The 16,640-nt window shown below is 38.3% G+C and overlaps 2 pseudogenes; both read left to right on the top strand.

Moving 5' to 3' along the window:
- The first annotated feature begins 4,191 nt into the window (after window positions 1–4,191).
- LOC103951996 lies at window positions 4,192–7,808 on the top strand (annotated as a pseudogene).
- Window positions 7,809–8,801: 993 nt separating this feature from the next.
- On the top strand, window positions 8,802–16,058 carry LOC108867564 (annotated as a pseudogene).
- Window positions 16,059–16,640: the final 582 nt, after the last annotated feature.

The raw sequence follows: 16,640 nt of genomic DNA on the forward strand, positions 1-16,640 counted from the left end.
ATAGAACATTAGGGTCCCAATTCGAAGGTTCGCCTAGGGCTCCCAAATTCTCTGGGCCGGCCCTGATTGTTTTAATTGTTTTGATTTTTATTCGAAGGGATAAACTGTGGTAAGATTAAGAACAAGTTATCCCAATAGGATTTACGAACACAAATTTTACAGTAGATTTATGGTTAATTTCATGGTTTGGTACTGTGATAATTTCTGGTTATTTTTTTTCTTTCTGTTTGCTCACTTTCCAGCAGACCTATTGGGCTCTTAAGCCTATCATGCCGAAGGAGGATTCAACCACAAATCAACTTGAAGGGCGTATGTTCAAAAGAAAATTAATGAGCCCATAAGGACTAATCGGAGTAGAACCAAGTGAGGAAGCTGGTAACGGCCCATGACCGGCCCAATTCCAAACAATTAAGTCCAATTAACTTCACCTCCAATATTATTCCTTTTGAATTGGTTAAGGGCTTGTTTGTAAGTGATTTTAAAATGACCCAATACACTTTTGAGTTCGATTGGTTAAGGACTCATTTATAAGTGATTTTAAAACAATTGAAAACACTTTTGGGTTACAAAACACTTAGGTGCTTCTTGCAGGAACTAGTTATGTGCTTCTTGCAAGAAATACTTTTAGGTTTTTTTATTATGATTCACTTGCATTTTTACTAAGGATTGATTCCAAAAACACTATCATTAAAAACACTTTCTATTGTTTTAAAGTTATATGAATGAGATGATAATATCTAAAGTAAGCTCAATGTTCCTGATCATAATATTAACAATATTACAGGAAGAATTGGAACAGAAAATCCGTTGAGGATACAACATGTGGTTGCATCTTTTGCTGCTCATTCGCATCACTACTGCAGTATTTTCCACAGCTGAAGACTACGAAACAAGCACATTTCACTCCATTGCAGATGGTGAGACCTTAGTCTCAACTGGTGGAACCTTTGAGCTCGGATTTTTCATTCCCGGCTCTTCCGAAAACCGATACGTGGGGGTATGGTACAAGAAGATATCGGTTATCACATTTGTATGGGTTGCCAACCGAGACACACCCCTCACTGATTCATCAGGTCTACTCACGGTCACCTTCCCTGGAATTCTTGTCCTTGTTGATACTAAGAAGACAAGCGTTTTAGTCCCCGAACACACCAACATCTGCGTCGAATCCAGCAGCGCAGCTTTCGGATTCGGAAATCTTGTTGTGACGGAATGTAATGATCGTACCGACCCTGAGAATTTTATGTGGCAGAGTTTTGATTACGCTGGTGACACATTCCTACTGGGTACAAAACTCGGTAGGAACACATTTACATGCTTTGCTTGTAAAATATAGTTCTTGATACATTGCCTTGCACTGGTTACATTACATGTCCCCAGAATATGTCGTTGATGGGTTCCACTAGATAAAATCTGACGTCTATAGCTTTGGTGTTATGGTGCTCGGATAGTGAATGGGAAGAGAAACAAAGGATTTTCTCATCCAGGCCACAGCCTCAACCTGCTAGGACATGTAAGTGTTAGCTATCAAGTTGATCATTTTTCGTCGAATTATGCTAGAGGGACTATATTCTGACTGCATTAGCTAATGATATATAGTGTGTGACAGTGACTTCTCTATTAACATTTGATGACTATAACTCATGTAAAAAATGGATTTGATTCCGCTTAAAAATATAAAATGTGGTTCGTCTAGCATTATTATTTATATTTACTCAATTCTTTATACTTCTATTTATTCAGTACGATTGGTGGTTGTGATCTTTTAGGCATGAAGTTTACACACAGAAGGAAAGTCCATTGAACTGCTCGATACATCAGTAGGAGACTTCAGTAATCCACATGCTGTTTTGTTGTTGATCCATGTGTCTTTTATGCGTGCAGCGAAATCTGGCAGTGGTTCTGATGTTGAGTGATGAAAGTGCATTGCCTCAACCTCAAAAACCTGGTTTTTATAGTTAAAGGGATCTAGAGGACCTCAAAGTCGATCCTTGTGCAAACGAGGCTAGGACATTTTCAGCTAATGAAGTCACTTTTGTAGTAGTCGAGTTTGAAGTTTGAATTAGAGAGATTAAATAGTTATCGTTTATAAATTTCAATTGGACTAGATTATATATTTGAACAACTGTGATTCATATTCGACAACTTTAATGTACGTTCTAATGTTTACTGCAATACAGGATTGAACATTTTGTTTTGATACAACTTAACTTAAAAACAACCAACAACATGAAAGCAATTGAGGCAACTAACAGCAAAGGAAACTAGTTTGCAAAAAACAACCACAATCAGCAACCAAGAACAACTCAAAGCAGAACCATAAACAAGGAAGAAACAAAGAGACTTCGAGAAAGCAAAACTTCGACAAAGAAAGTCTAAAGGGAACGGTGGACAATGTCATAAAAAAATGCAAGTAGCATGCTTGGAATCATTTTGAAACATATCGACTTAGCTATAAAAAAGGGACATACAACCGGTTACGAGGCATACTCTCTCCCATCCGATATCATCTTATTTGATACTTCATTTTTAGCTTTTGTGTATGTTGGAAATTTATGTTATAATATTTATTAAATATTATAATATTTAATTTCAAAGATTGAATGGAAAAATGTGTCACGCAAAAGTGCATTTAGTTAGGTTTCTTAATAAAACCAAATAGTGCAGCGGCACCATTACGCAAAAGACATGACTTTTGTAATGATGTATGAAATAGATGAAGAGTAAATTGTAATTATGGTCTTTTAACTTTAATTCAATTGGAGCAATGGTCCCTTAATTAAAAATCAATTACCATTGGTCTCTCAACTCATCAAAACGTGCAGCTATTTCTCAACTAAAAATCTATTACCATTGGTCCCTCAATTTTAATTCAACTGGAGAAATGGTCCCTTAACTATAACCCAATTGTAGCAATGATCATTCCAACATAACTTGTTTTGACAAAATTTTTGACGTAGTTAACGAAAAGGACCATAATTACACACTTTGATGAGTTGAGGGACCCTAATTATATAAATGGTTATTCTAACATAACTTATTTTAACAAAATTGATGAAAATGACTGTGGCTACACATTTTGATAAGTTGAGGGACCAATGGTAATGGATTTTTAGTTGAAGAACCATTACTTCAATTTAATTAAAGTTGAGGGATCATTGCTACAATTTATTCTTAGATGAAAAATGGCATCACTTTATGAATAGCGACTTCAACCATTTCTAAAAGTCACTTGGGTTATTTATAAGGAAAACTAAAGAAAAATGCTCAAAATTTTTGAGTTTTAATCAAAAGAACAAAAATGTATTGTAAGTGAATAGTATCATAAGTGATTTTTTAGAGTAAAAATGTCCTTAACGTAAAAAGTAAACACTACCATAAGTGTTTCGTTAAGACTTCCTTCTTTATAATCCATAATCACAGTCGTGTAATCAGTTAAGATAGAGAGTTAATTAGAACGTATTTGACAAAGAGTATTTCCCTATACACTATGTTCTTTCTTTGTTGTTTAATTCCAAATCGTGTTTCGAGAGTACGAAATATATTGAGTTTGCTAGAGTATAAAGATTGACGTGTTTTAACTTTGAATTATAGATTATTGAATCTTGTGAGACAGATGCCTACCGAACTACAAACACAAGAGTATGGGCGAAATTTTGTGACATTGCATTTATGCAAGCCTCGATCTCCAAGTTTTTCATTGTTTCTAACTTTCTCTCTATTTGTTCATATAATCTTGTATACTATTAATGTTGTGATTTTCTTTATGATTATTATTGTTGGAATTGTCGTGTTATTTTCATATTCTCTAATATTGCTCCAAAAGTGTATTCAAGTCAAACGTCAAACGTGGGGTGGTTCCTGCTAATTTTTCCACTAATAATGGCCAAGAGTAATACCAATCAGAGCAGGTAAGTTTCCCTTGAGTTGAGGGAATTGAGAGATTTTTTTAATGTGATCGGTACACAGGATAATATATTACGTGTCATTATAAAAATGGTCGGATATGTGTACTAAAAAGTTAATAACTTAAAAAATAAAATTTCTCATCACTTATATTAAAACACGTTGTATATCATTTGTGTTCCGATCACAATTAAAAATTTCTTGAGGGAATTGGATGACCACATATTAATTTAGATATTTTGCTACTGTATGAAAAAAATTAATTGTCATAGGAAAATGTGAGGCTAAGACAATATCATTCCGAGTCCGTTGTCTACTTCCGATTGAAAACAATTTCGTCAGTTCCACACTGGAGAACAATTTGTCTTCCCATGTGCCCAATTATTCAACAATTTTGAAGTCGAAAATGACAGAAAAATGCGAAATCATACATGTAAGAAGGGCGTAGAGGGACAATTTGTCTTCCCATGAATTTAATAAAAAATCTATTGAAAGCGTCAACTAAGATGTGTTTGCGTCTCTTCTCCTCTGCTTTGCTGCTCGTCTTCGCAGCAGTATTCTCCATAGCTGATGACGCCACAAGTACATTTCAGTCCATTAGAGACGGTGAGACTGTAGTTTCAACTGGCGGTACGTTTGAGCTGGGATTTTGCAATCCTGATGCTTCTAATAGACGGTATGTGGGGATATGGTACAAGAAGATTTCTGTTAAAACCATTGTATGGGTTGCCAACAGAGACACACCTCTCACTGATTTCTCCGGCGTTCTGAAGGTCACCAGCCCCGGAATTCTTGTCCTCAACCACAACATGAGCATAGTTTGGTCCTCCAACACATCGAGAACTGCACAAAATCCAGTGGCACGTCTTTTGGATTCGGGTAATCTTATCGTGACAGATAGGAGTGATGATGACCCTGAGAACTTTCTGTGGCAAAGTTTTGATTACCCTGGCGACACATTCTTACCAGGTATGAAACTTGGTAAGAACACAGTTACAGGCTTCAATTGGCATCTTAGATCATGGAAAAGTCCTCAGGATCCTTCTCAAGGTAATTATACATATCAATTTGGTCCCAAAGGATATGCAGAATTATTTGTGAGGGAAGGTTCGGTCATAAAATTTCGGAGTGGACCATGGAATGGAATCCGGTTCAGTGGAATGCCTCAGTTAAATCCAAACCCTATATACACATACGGTCTTATTTCTGAGCCTAATGAAATGTACTACAGTTACAAGCTTCACAGCAGCTCAATCTTTTCGAGGTTGGTGTTAACTTCAGCTGGAATTGTTCAGCGCTACACATGGATTGATAGAACCAAAGGTTGGGTTATTTACCAAACAGCCCAACTTGATAACTGTGACAACTATGCATTATGTGGTGTATATGGCTCATGTAACATTGAAAAGTCCCCGGTATGTAGCTGTTTGAAAGGATTTACACCAAAGTTTCCAAAAGAATGGGATGTGGTGGATTGGTCAAATGGCTGTGTGAGAAAGACTTCTCTAAATTGCACCGGAGATGCGTTCCAAAAGTACTCGGGGTTGAAATTGCCTAGCACAGAACTATCCTGGCTTAACAGAAGTATGAACCTCAAAGAATGTAAGATGGTGTGCATGAAGAACTGCTCCTGCATGGCGTATACAAATTTGGATATCCGGGATGGAGGAACTGGGTGCTTGCTGTGGTACGACGATCTGATTGATATAAGATACTTTTCTGAAAACGGGCAAGATATTTATATAAGAATGGCCGCAGCAGAACTAGGTATGTAAAAAACACCTGTTGGTGACTTTGCATTCAGTCATAATCATATGCTCGAAACAAAGTCAAGACTAACTTTGAATTTTGACACAATAAGCAATATCTTCTTTTCGAATTGTCTCACAAACTAGCAACTATTAGTTGGATGATAGAAATTATATAGTTTTTATTTTTTCGTTTATTGCTTTCCGACTCATAGAATTTTTGTCTTCAAAAATATCATTCGTAGATCATGAAGACGATGCAAAGATCAACGCTAAATACTCTGAATCCAATGTGAAGAAAATGAGAATCATAATAAGCACTACTGTGTTGTCTACCGGACTGCTGATCCTGGGCCTTGCCCTGCTGTTTTTTGTTTGGAAGAAGCAACACCAAAAAGTTGGTAAGTTGGCCGTACAATTCTGCCCCTCTGCTTTCCAAACTACATAGTTCAGTAGTATAGGGAGTTTTTTTTTTCACCCGTCACTGCGTCTTTGCAGGAAAACTGGGACACAGCCAAAAAGAGGATATGGAATTACCTTTATTTGACTTGATGACTATAGTTTCTGCAACCAATAACTTTTCAATTGAAAACAAACTTGGTGAAGGCGGTTTCGGAGTTGTCTTCAAGGTAAAACCAGATAGTCCTTCATAGTTTCGAAGTTGTATAGATACATGTACTTCTGGATAGAATATGGAATGATGGATACAAGTAGTGTGCGAACTACAACGCATGAATTTTGGTCATAACATATGCTGATGGATTTCAGGGTACGATGGAAGATGGACAAGAAATCGCAGTGAAAAGGCTTTCAAAAAGTTCTAGACAAGGACTCGACGAGTTCAAAAATGAAGTTACACATATTGCCAAACTTCAGCATAGGAATCTAGTGAAGCTTCTTGGATGCTGCATTCAAGAAGACGAGATGATACTGATCTACGAGTTCATGCCTAACAAGAGCTGAGACTTCTTTATTTTCGGTCTGACTACTCAAAAACCTTGCATTTAGTTCAATTAGTCTGCTTATGCTAGCAGCCTAGCATGATGTATTTTTTGACGATTGTGAATTATGATATTTTGCAGATTAAAGAAGAAGGATGTTATTAGACTGGCCGAAGCGCTTTGAAATTATTAATGGGATAGCTCGAGGGCTCCTCTATCTTCATCAGGATTCTAGATTGAGAGTTATTCGTAGAGATCTCAAAGCAAGTAACATTTTATTAGGCAGTGAATTTAACCCAAAAATCTCAGACTTTGGCTTGGCTAGAAGCTTTGGAGGAAATGAAACGAAAGCAGAAACGAAGAAAGTGGTCGGAACATAGTAAGTATCCTAAAACACAATTGTACAACTCTTTTTTTACGAATTTCAAAAACACTAATAGAAACTAGAAAGTCTAGATTCTTTGCGTATAAAAATGTTTATTTGACACATTGGTTTGCAGCGGTTATATGTCCCCAGAATATGCAATTGATGGTTTCTACTCTATAAAGTCCGATGTTTATAGCTTTGGTGTTTTGGTGCTAGAGATAGTGAGTGGGAGCAGAAATAGAGGATTCTCATATCCAGACCACAAACTCAACCTTCTTGGACATGTGAGCGTGATAGCATCAAATGTCAAGTTAAAAATTCTTATCACTCGACTCTGCTACTTCTACTAAGTAACTAGTTTTCGTGTTTTAGGCATGGATGCTACACACAGAAGGCAGGCCTCTCAAACTGCTTGATTCATCGGTAGAGGAGTCCATCACTCTGCTTGAAGTTGTAAGAACTATTCATGTGGGTCTTTTGTGCGTGCAGCAGAATCCAGAGGACAGGCCAAGCATGTCAGCTACAGTTCTAATGTTGAGTGGTGAAGGTGCATTGCCTCAACCTCTAAAACCTGGTTTTTATAGTGAAAGGGATCTGACTGAACTCGAAGCCGGTCATTCTTCTAAAGCATGCTCGGCTAATGAAGTCACTATTTCAGTACTTGAGGCTCGATAAAATACGGGAAATGATTTATGCACACCTATCCCTCATGGTTTTGTCCCTTGATTTTACTACAACTTCTTGAAGGCAAGAAATAAATTATATGTCGTAATTTATATTTCGTGTTGGTGCATATAAATTCTTAGAATTGAACACAAATATGAGAGATTCCAAGCCTTTACTGTTTTTATTTATGTTTTCTTTGGATTTGAGGTATAGTTGATAACTTCATACAGTACTACAGCAACAAAAAAGTTTTAAACTTTCAAAAAAAGTAAACAAGTATATGGAACAAATTTTCCTTCTTTTTTTCAGCAAACGGGAGAATTCATAAAAGGAATGCAAAAATAAATCATGAGTAAAAACGAAATGCATGTTATATAAGTCATTGTCACATAGCTACACTCTTTGTGCCGATTCACAAAACTTTGTAATTATGATCAGAACCGTTTATATTATAACTCACTTTATAAAGATAATTTTTGCCCAAAAAAAAAAACCCAATAAAATACGATATTGTTTAATCATTGAACTATATAAAAACGAAATGGTAGGAATTGATAAAAGTATTACGAACTATGAGAGGAATTCCTCCTCATTCTTGAGTGGTTGAGCATTGTTCATATTTATGCCCAAAAAAAGAAAAATCAATGAAGAAACGTTCAAAGCCGAGCATTGTTCATCAGTATGTGGCTAGAACAAATTTTCGTCGATTGGAAATTTGGAACATTTTCGAAACGTTCTAAGGGACGTGTATCGTCAATCTCCAAGTTTGTCAAATTTTCTAACTTTCTCTCTAGTTGCTTATATAATCTTGTATACTATTGATGTTGTGATTTTCTTTATGATTATTATCATTGGATTTATTATGTTATTTTCATATTTTCTAATATTGCTCAAACAGTGTATTCAAGTCAAACGTGGGGTTCCTCTCTTCGTCTAATTTTTCCACCAGTAATGGCAATCAGAGCAGGTAAAGCCTTAATTGTATGTTTCCTTTGAGCTGAGGGAATTGGATGACCACATATTAATTTAGATATTTTGCTACTGTATGAAACAACTTAATTGTCATAGGAAAATGTGAAGCTAAGACAATATCATTCTTGGACCGGGTCCGTTGTCTTCCCTTGTGCCAATTATTCAACAATTTTGCAGTCCAAAATGACAGAAGAATGCGAAATCAAACATGTAAGAAGGGCGCATATGGACAATTTGTCTTCCCATGAATTTAATGAAAAGTCCATTGAAGGCTTCAACTAAGATGTGCTTGCTTCTCTTCTACTCTTCTTTGCTGCTCATCTTCGCAGCAGTATTCTCCATAGCTGATGACGCCACAAGTACATTTCAGTCCATTAGAGACGGTGAGACTGTAGTTTCAACTGGCGGAACGTTTGAGCTAGGATTTTACAGTCCTGATGCTTCTAATAGACGGTACGTGGGGATATGGTACAAGAAGATATCTGTTACAACCATTGTATGGGTTGCCAACAGAGACAAACCCCTCACTGATTTGTCCGGCGTCCTGAAGGTCACCAACCCCGGAATTCTTGTCCTCAACCACAACATGAGCACAGTTTGGGCCTCCAACACATCGAGAACTGCACAAAATCCAGTGGCACGTCTTTTGGATTCGGGTAATCTTGTCGTGATAGATAGGAGTGATGATCACTCTGAGAACTTTCTGTGGCAAAGTTTTGATTACCCTGGCGATACATTCTTACCAAGTATGAAGATTGGTAGGAACACAGTTACAGGCTTCAATTGGCATCTTAGATCGTGGAAAAGTCCTCAGGATCCTTCTCAAGGCAATTGTACATCTCAACTTGGTCCCAAAGGATATGCAGAATTATTTGTGAGGGAAGGTTCGGTCATTAAATATCGGTTTGGACCATGGAATGGAGTCCGGTTCAGTGGAAACCCTCAGTTAAATCCAAACCCTATATTCACATTCGGTCTTGTTTCTGAGCGTGATGAAATGTACTACAGTTACAAGCTTCACAACAGCTCAATATTTTCGAGGGTGGTGTTAACTTCAGATGGACTTGTGCAGCGCTACACGTGGATTGATAGAACCAAAGGTTGGGTTCTTTACCAATCAGCCAAAATTGATGACTGTGAAAACTATGCATTGTGTGGTGTACATGGTGCATGTAACATTGAAAAGTCCCCGGTTTGTAGCTGTTTGAAAGGATTTACACCAAAGTTTCCGAAAGAATGGGATTTGGTGGATTGGTCTCATGGTTGTGTGAGAAAGACTTCTCTAAATTGCACTGGAGACGTGTTCCAAAAGTACTCGGGGGTGAAATTGCCTAGCACAGAACAATCCTGGCATAACAAAAGTATGAACCTCAAGGAATGTGAGATGGTGTGCATGAAGAACTGCTCCTGCACGGCTTATACAAATTTGGATATCCGGGATGAAGGAACTGGGTGCTTGCTGTGGTACGGCGATCTGATTGATATAAGATACTTTTCTGAAAACGGGCAAGATATTTATATAAGAATGGCCGCAGCAGAACTAGGTATGTAAAAAACACCTGATGGTGACTTTGCATTCAGTCATAATCATATGCTTGGAACATTTCCGAAATGTTTTAAATGAATTCTGAAAATTTTTACAAAACAACAAAAGTTCTATGAAAATAAGTTTTATGATGATTTTGTTGAATTCCCCAAAACAGATTAAAAACCACAAATAACAATTGTATATATAAAAAAGAGGGTAATACTATCTATATACTCATTTTTACTTCTCGTACATTCTTTCAATATTTGCTCTTTGGATGGAGTAAATTGGAGAAAATCAAAGCCAAATATTAACAAAGGTATTTGAAAGATAACACTAGCTACTTCTTACATAAATTTCTCCAGTATGTGACACGCCCCGACCCCGATATTCCCCGAATACCAGGATAGGCACGTGCTGGCCGACACCCGAGGGTGACGAAAGCCATTTATTGAGTGCAAATGCTGAAAACAAAAGATAAATAAGGCTTATAAATATAAAAGAATAATGAATATGCAAATAAGGACCGTGTTCAGAGCACACCTCTAATCTAGAACACTAAAGAAAATAATATAAAATTGAATGAAACCAAGGAGTGGGTCCTACACCGAGAGGACTCGAAGATGCCGATGCGGAAGTGCCTGGACGTCGGGATTGTATGCCTCGATTCTAAGTCCTGAAGGGGGCGCAAAACAAACATGAGTGGACCAAGTTGATATATATATAATAAAACAGTTATCAACGTACTAACCCCCAGGTTTTATGAAAACACATATATAATGATAAACATAGGTTTTCCGAAATCTAGCATGTCGTGCAATATCTCAAATCATAATTCGCATAAATAATAATCACTAGTGAATGTCCAATATAACACTTCAGGCCCCATGCCGGCTCCCCGTCTCTGAGCACACAGTCAGAGGAAAATGCACTTCAGGCCCCTTGCCGGCTCCCCGTCTCTGAGCAGACAGTCAGAGGAAAACACACTCCAGGCCCTATGCCAACACCAAACCGTCGCCCGGGACGGACCAGATCTATCCCTACGTCCCGTAGCGGAAGGGACCACTAGGTAAGTACAAAACCAGTGAACATACATATATTGAAAATCAACTTCATAGTATAAAGTCATCCATCATCTATACTATAAAGAGGTGTTCTAAACATGTTCTAAATATCATATCGTCATCCATCAGATATGCTATAAGAACATGGGTTATAGGAAAAATAGTAATAATTCAAACTAGCCTTAGTAAGCATGTTATCTCAAAACGTTTCATAAAACATAATCGTAAAGTCATGCTTTTCTGTGTATGCAATTCTACCATTAAAACATGCATTTTTAGAAGGGGTCCACTCACAGTACTTAGCTGCCGAAGAGCCATGCAACTAGCGAAGACGAAAACGCCACAATTAAACGCCCCTAAGCACATAAACGGTACATTTAGTCAAACTCTACTCAAACGAATGAATTTGGGAAAACGGACATCGGAAACGGGTTCAGAACGTCGAAATTAGCCTAGGAGGGGTCTCGCACGAAAACTCAAAAAGTCAACGATCAAAGTCAACATTGACCGTTGACCGGTCAAGGTCAAAGTCAAAGGTCAACGCTGACCGTTGACCCAGTCAACGGGTCACGGGTTTGGGCTTTAGGGTTTTGGGGTTAGGGTAATTGGGTTAGGTTTTAGGTGGGTTGGGTTTGGGTTAGAAGGAAAGTGGGTTTGGGTTTGAAACCTCATGGCCCAAGGCCTAATTTAAAAGGAGAAATGGGTTTGGGCTGCAACCAAGGCCCTAAGGCCTTTTGGGTTTTTAAAATGAAATAACTAAAAATAAAAAAGGAAAGGGTGAGGGTCTTGGGCCAGAGACCAAACGGGCCTAAGGCCCGTGTGTGTGTGTGGAGAACGGCCCGAAGGCCTGGGTGCCCGGAGAAGAACACCGGAGCTCGGCCGGAAAATTCCCAAGCTCCTTTGGAGCTCAAAACGCAACCAAAACATGTCATTCAATATACCAAATTGAAGCCCCGAAGGTAAGGAATCGAAATATACCCTTGGTTCCCGTCATCGTGGTCGGAGTTGGCCGGAAAACAGCCTGGAAGCCACGGGTGTCCGCCGGAACTGGGTAAGATTCAAATGAGCATAACTTCTTCAATACTCAATGAAATTGGGTGAAACAAAAAGGAAAGTTGTAGTACTCAGCGAGACAAAAAGATTGATACCTTGCACGCTGGCCAACTCGCAGTGGTTTGGCCGGAAATTGCCTCGAAAGTCACTGAGGTCGCCGGAAACTGGGTAAGATTCAAATGAGTATAACTTCTTCAATACTCAATGAAATTGGGTGAAACAAAAAGGAAAGTTGTAGTACTCAGCGAGACGAAGAGATTGATACCTTTCACGCCGGCCAAATCGCCGTGGTTTGGCCGGAAATCGCCTCGAAAGGGGCGGTGCTCGCCGGAAAACTGGGAAAAGTCTCCGAGGTGGTTTCTTCACGGTTTGACGTCCCAAACACAACCACGGGGTTAGAAAAGAGCTATAGGTGTGGGCATGGGTGTGTATGTGTGTGTGTGTGTGTGTGTTCTTGTCGGAGGAAGGAGCACCGAGAGGGGAGGGATGGAGAAATCAGAGGAAGAAAGAGAGAAGAGAGAAGAGAGACTTTTCAGAAAAAAAAACAAAAGAAAGGGAAAGGGCACCGGGGCACAAGACAGGGGGTGGGCCCCTTGGGCTCACCAAATAAGGTTCAAAAACAATTTTAAAAAGGAAGGTACCCCTCCAAACTTAGTGAAAATACAAAAATACCTATTTTCTTACGTAAATCCCGGGACAGGTTGTTACAGTATGAGACGTGGAAAGACATGTCCAAGTAGAAGAAAATTTTCAGTGTGATTGGCACACGGGTGATATACCACGTGTCACTATATAAATGGTGGGATATGTGTGTGTTTGGACCCAAATTTACACCATCGGCCGGTGCAATCAAGGTCGTTGAGTAAGCATAGTTTCCAACCGTCAGATAGAAAAGTAAAGATAATTTTGTTATTGTTAAAGGATAATATTATGATTTTTATCATAATAATTGTCTTTTAATGTGAATTATCTTGGCTTCTTCTTAAACCAGATAAACGTGATGTAAATAATATCCCTAACTTACAATTCAAATTAATCGAAGATATTCGGCATACGGCAATGCATGTACTACTGGATTAATTTCATGCAATTAATCTATGCATGGGATGAAGGTGAAATTGTGAGATGGTGATGTGATTGGGATGATTATATAGATAAAAAAAGGAGTAGGCTTCAGCCTATGGGCATGATGGGAAGGACAAACTAGCAGAAGATAATGACGTGGTAATTTTTTGACCATTGATCATGTGATAATGGGTTAAAGCTATTATTATTTGGTTAGATGTGGTGTATATAAATATTAAAGATTGGGGGCGTAAGGAGACTCAGGGATTACACCTTGGTAGTCGTGATACATCAGAAGATTAAGTGATTATCTTCTAGTAGCCGTGACACATCAGGAGATTCAGAAATTTACAGCTTGGACTATTAGCGAGAGCAGCATTATAAATACAGAGGCAGTGGCAACGGAAAAAGATGTCTCCGATTCAACACACAAACTGACATGTGCAAACTCTTGTTCTACGCGAAACCTCTCAACAACTTTGAGATTTTTATTTTTTTTTTCTTCCAACACATCTTCAGTTTGGATAAACAACACTGTGAAGGTAACCGGCGAACATCTTCAATTTGGATAAACAACACTGTTGCCGTAGAATTAGCCGACCGAGGAGCACCTTTAGTTTGGATAAATAGCACCGCGTCGAGTGTGTTTTTTGGATAAATCTTAATGGAGACGGTAATTGTTTGTCGCTGCTTCGAGTGTGTTTAAGGATTTTCAATCTTCTGTATAAGCAAAGACTACCTCGCTTGGACAATATACTTGGAAGAAATATGGTTGCAAGGTTGGTTTAGTGTTTGGACGAGTGTTTCCGGTCGATGCTGTAGCATGTAGTCTTCATTTTGCAGAACTTTAAGTAATTTTATTTGAGAATTGGGCATTTCCAGTGTTGACACAAGACGGGAGTGTGAGGAGCTACAACTGGATTAATAGAGCCCAAGTTTGGGAAGAAAACGAGAATCGTAGTAACTAGTACTGTGTTGTCTGCTGGACTGCTACTGGGCCTAGCCCTCCTCTTACGTTTTCAGAAGAAGAAGTACCAACAAGATGGTAAGCTAGTTGAGTTTCTACTCTTCTACCCCTCTGTTTTCTAAGTTCAGTTCCATGGTACACGATTTACTTCACTATGTGCTTCGCAGGAAAACTGAGATCGGACCAAAAGGAAGATCTGTAGTTACCATTATTTGACTTGGGCACTGTGATTTGTGCTACCAATGATTTTTCAAACCACAATAAAGCTGGGGAAGGTGGCTTTGACAATTAGCTTGACATTTGAGCAAGTCACTTTAGGAGGAGTAACAGATACAGTTAACTAGTAGTATGAATTTTGATCATGATACGTGCTGATGAATTTCAGGGTACACTGATGGATGGGCAAGAAATAGCTGTGAAAAGGCTATCGAAAAATTCGAGGCAAGGACTCAACCAGTTAAAGAATGAGGTTACACGTATTGCCAAACTTCAGCACTGGAATCTAGTGAGGCTTCCAGGATGTTGCATTCAAGAAGACGAGATGATGCTGATCTACGAGTTCATGCCTAACAAAAGCTTAGACTTCTTTATTTTCGGTTTGTTTCCCATTTGTAAACTTCCTATGATCCTTTGTCGATTGGCTGTTTTATTGTGATATGTTACTATTGTGTACTATTTTGCAGATCAAAGAAAAAACATCCTACTAGATTGGCCTAAGCGTTTTGACATTATTAATGGGATTGCTCGGGGGCTCCGCTATCTTCATCAAGATTCTAGACTGAGAGTAATTCATCGAGATCTCAAAGCCGGCAACATTATATTAGACAGTGAATTTAACCCCAAAATTTTAGACTTTGGCCTGGCAAGAAGTTTTGGAGGAAATGAAACTACAGCAGCGACAAATAAAGTGGTTGGAACATAGTAAGTAATGTAAAAGTACAATCAGACATTCCATATACCTTGCTTGTAAAATGTAGGTTTTGACACATTGCTTTGCAGTGGTTACATGTCCCCAGAATATGCGATCGATGGGCTCTACTCGATAAAATCTGACATGTAAGGCTTTGGTGTTATGGTGCTTGAGATAGTGAAGGGAAAAGAAACAGAGGATTTTCTCATCCAGACCACAGCCTTAACCTGCTAGGACATGTAAGTGTCAGCTGTCAAGTTGATCATTTTTCATCGAATAATACTAGAAGGACTATGTTCTGACTGCATCAGCTAATGAAGTACAAAATGTGACAGTGACTACAATTCATGTAAAAAATGGATTCAATTCCACTTAAGATCTAAAATGTGGTTTGTCTAGCATTATTATTTGTTTTTACTTGGTTCTTTATACTTCTATTTATTCAGTATGATTGGTGGTTGTGATCTTTTAGGCATGGATTTATGCACAAAAGGCAAGTCCATTGAAATGCTCGATACATCAGTATGAGACTCCAGTAATGCACATGAAGTTTTGCGGTCGATCCATGTGGGTCTTTTATGCATGCAGCGAAATCCGACAGATAGGCCAAGCATGCCAACTGCAGTTCTGATGTTGAGTGGTGAAAGTGCATTGCCTGAACCGGAAAAACCTGGTTTTTACAGTGAAAGGGATCTAGATGACAACAAAGTCGATCCTTGTGCAAACAGGGTTACAGCTTTTTCAGCTAATGAAGAGACTTTTACCCTACTCGAGGGTCGATAGTTCATATTTCATGTTGCTGTTTATTTCATCATAACCTGATCTGATGTCTATTGAAGTGAGTTAAGTTGATGAGATATTTCTCGAGTAATCCTGCTTATACATTTTCTTGCTTTACATATGCCTTGCTCTGATATTAGCGGTGACTCGATTGGAGTGCAATTCAATTTGATTAGATAATACATTTAAATTACTGTGATTTGGATTGAACAGATTGTTCACTGTATTTTCCAATGTTTACTGCAGTATGGGATGAACTAATGGTTTTTGTCTTTTCCGTACAACTTAACTAAACACCAACATGAAAGGTAATAAGGCAAACGACAAAGCAAACAAAGCTGCAAAACACAACCAAAATCAGCAACCAAGAATCAGAGATATTCCGAGAAGGAAAAACTTCGCCGTTACCTGGAAAAACATGAACTTTGACTAAGAAAATCCGCAGGGAATGGTAGATACAACGGCATAAAAAAAAAAGAAGTCAGTCGTCCTGGAATCATTCTGAACAAGTCCCGCCAAACTATAAACTAATGAAAATGACAGGGTACCAAATTAATCCATTACATGTGTAACATATTGACTTTGAAATGAAAAAAAATAACGTGAGTAGGGAGATAGACACAATGAGTATACAACCAGTTACAGGGATTATTATCGCCCACCGAAGGCGCTC

The sequence above is a fragment of a genome, unplaced genomic scaffold (assembly GCF_019419815.1).
Source record: "Pyrus x bretschneideri cultivar Hongxiangsu unplaced genomic scaffold, Pyrus_bretschneideri_v1 Contig50, whole genome shotgun sequence".
In the NCBI taxonomy this organism is placed as follows: Eukaryota; Viridiplantae; Streptophyta; class Magnoliopsida; order Rosales; family Rosaceae; genus Pyrus; species Pyrus x bretschneideri.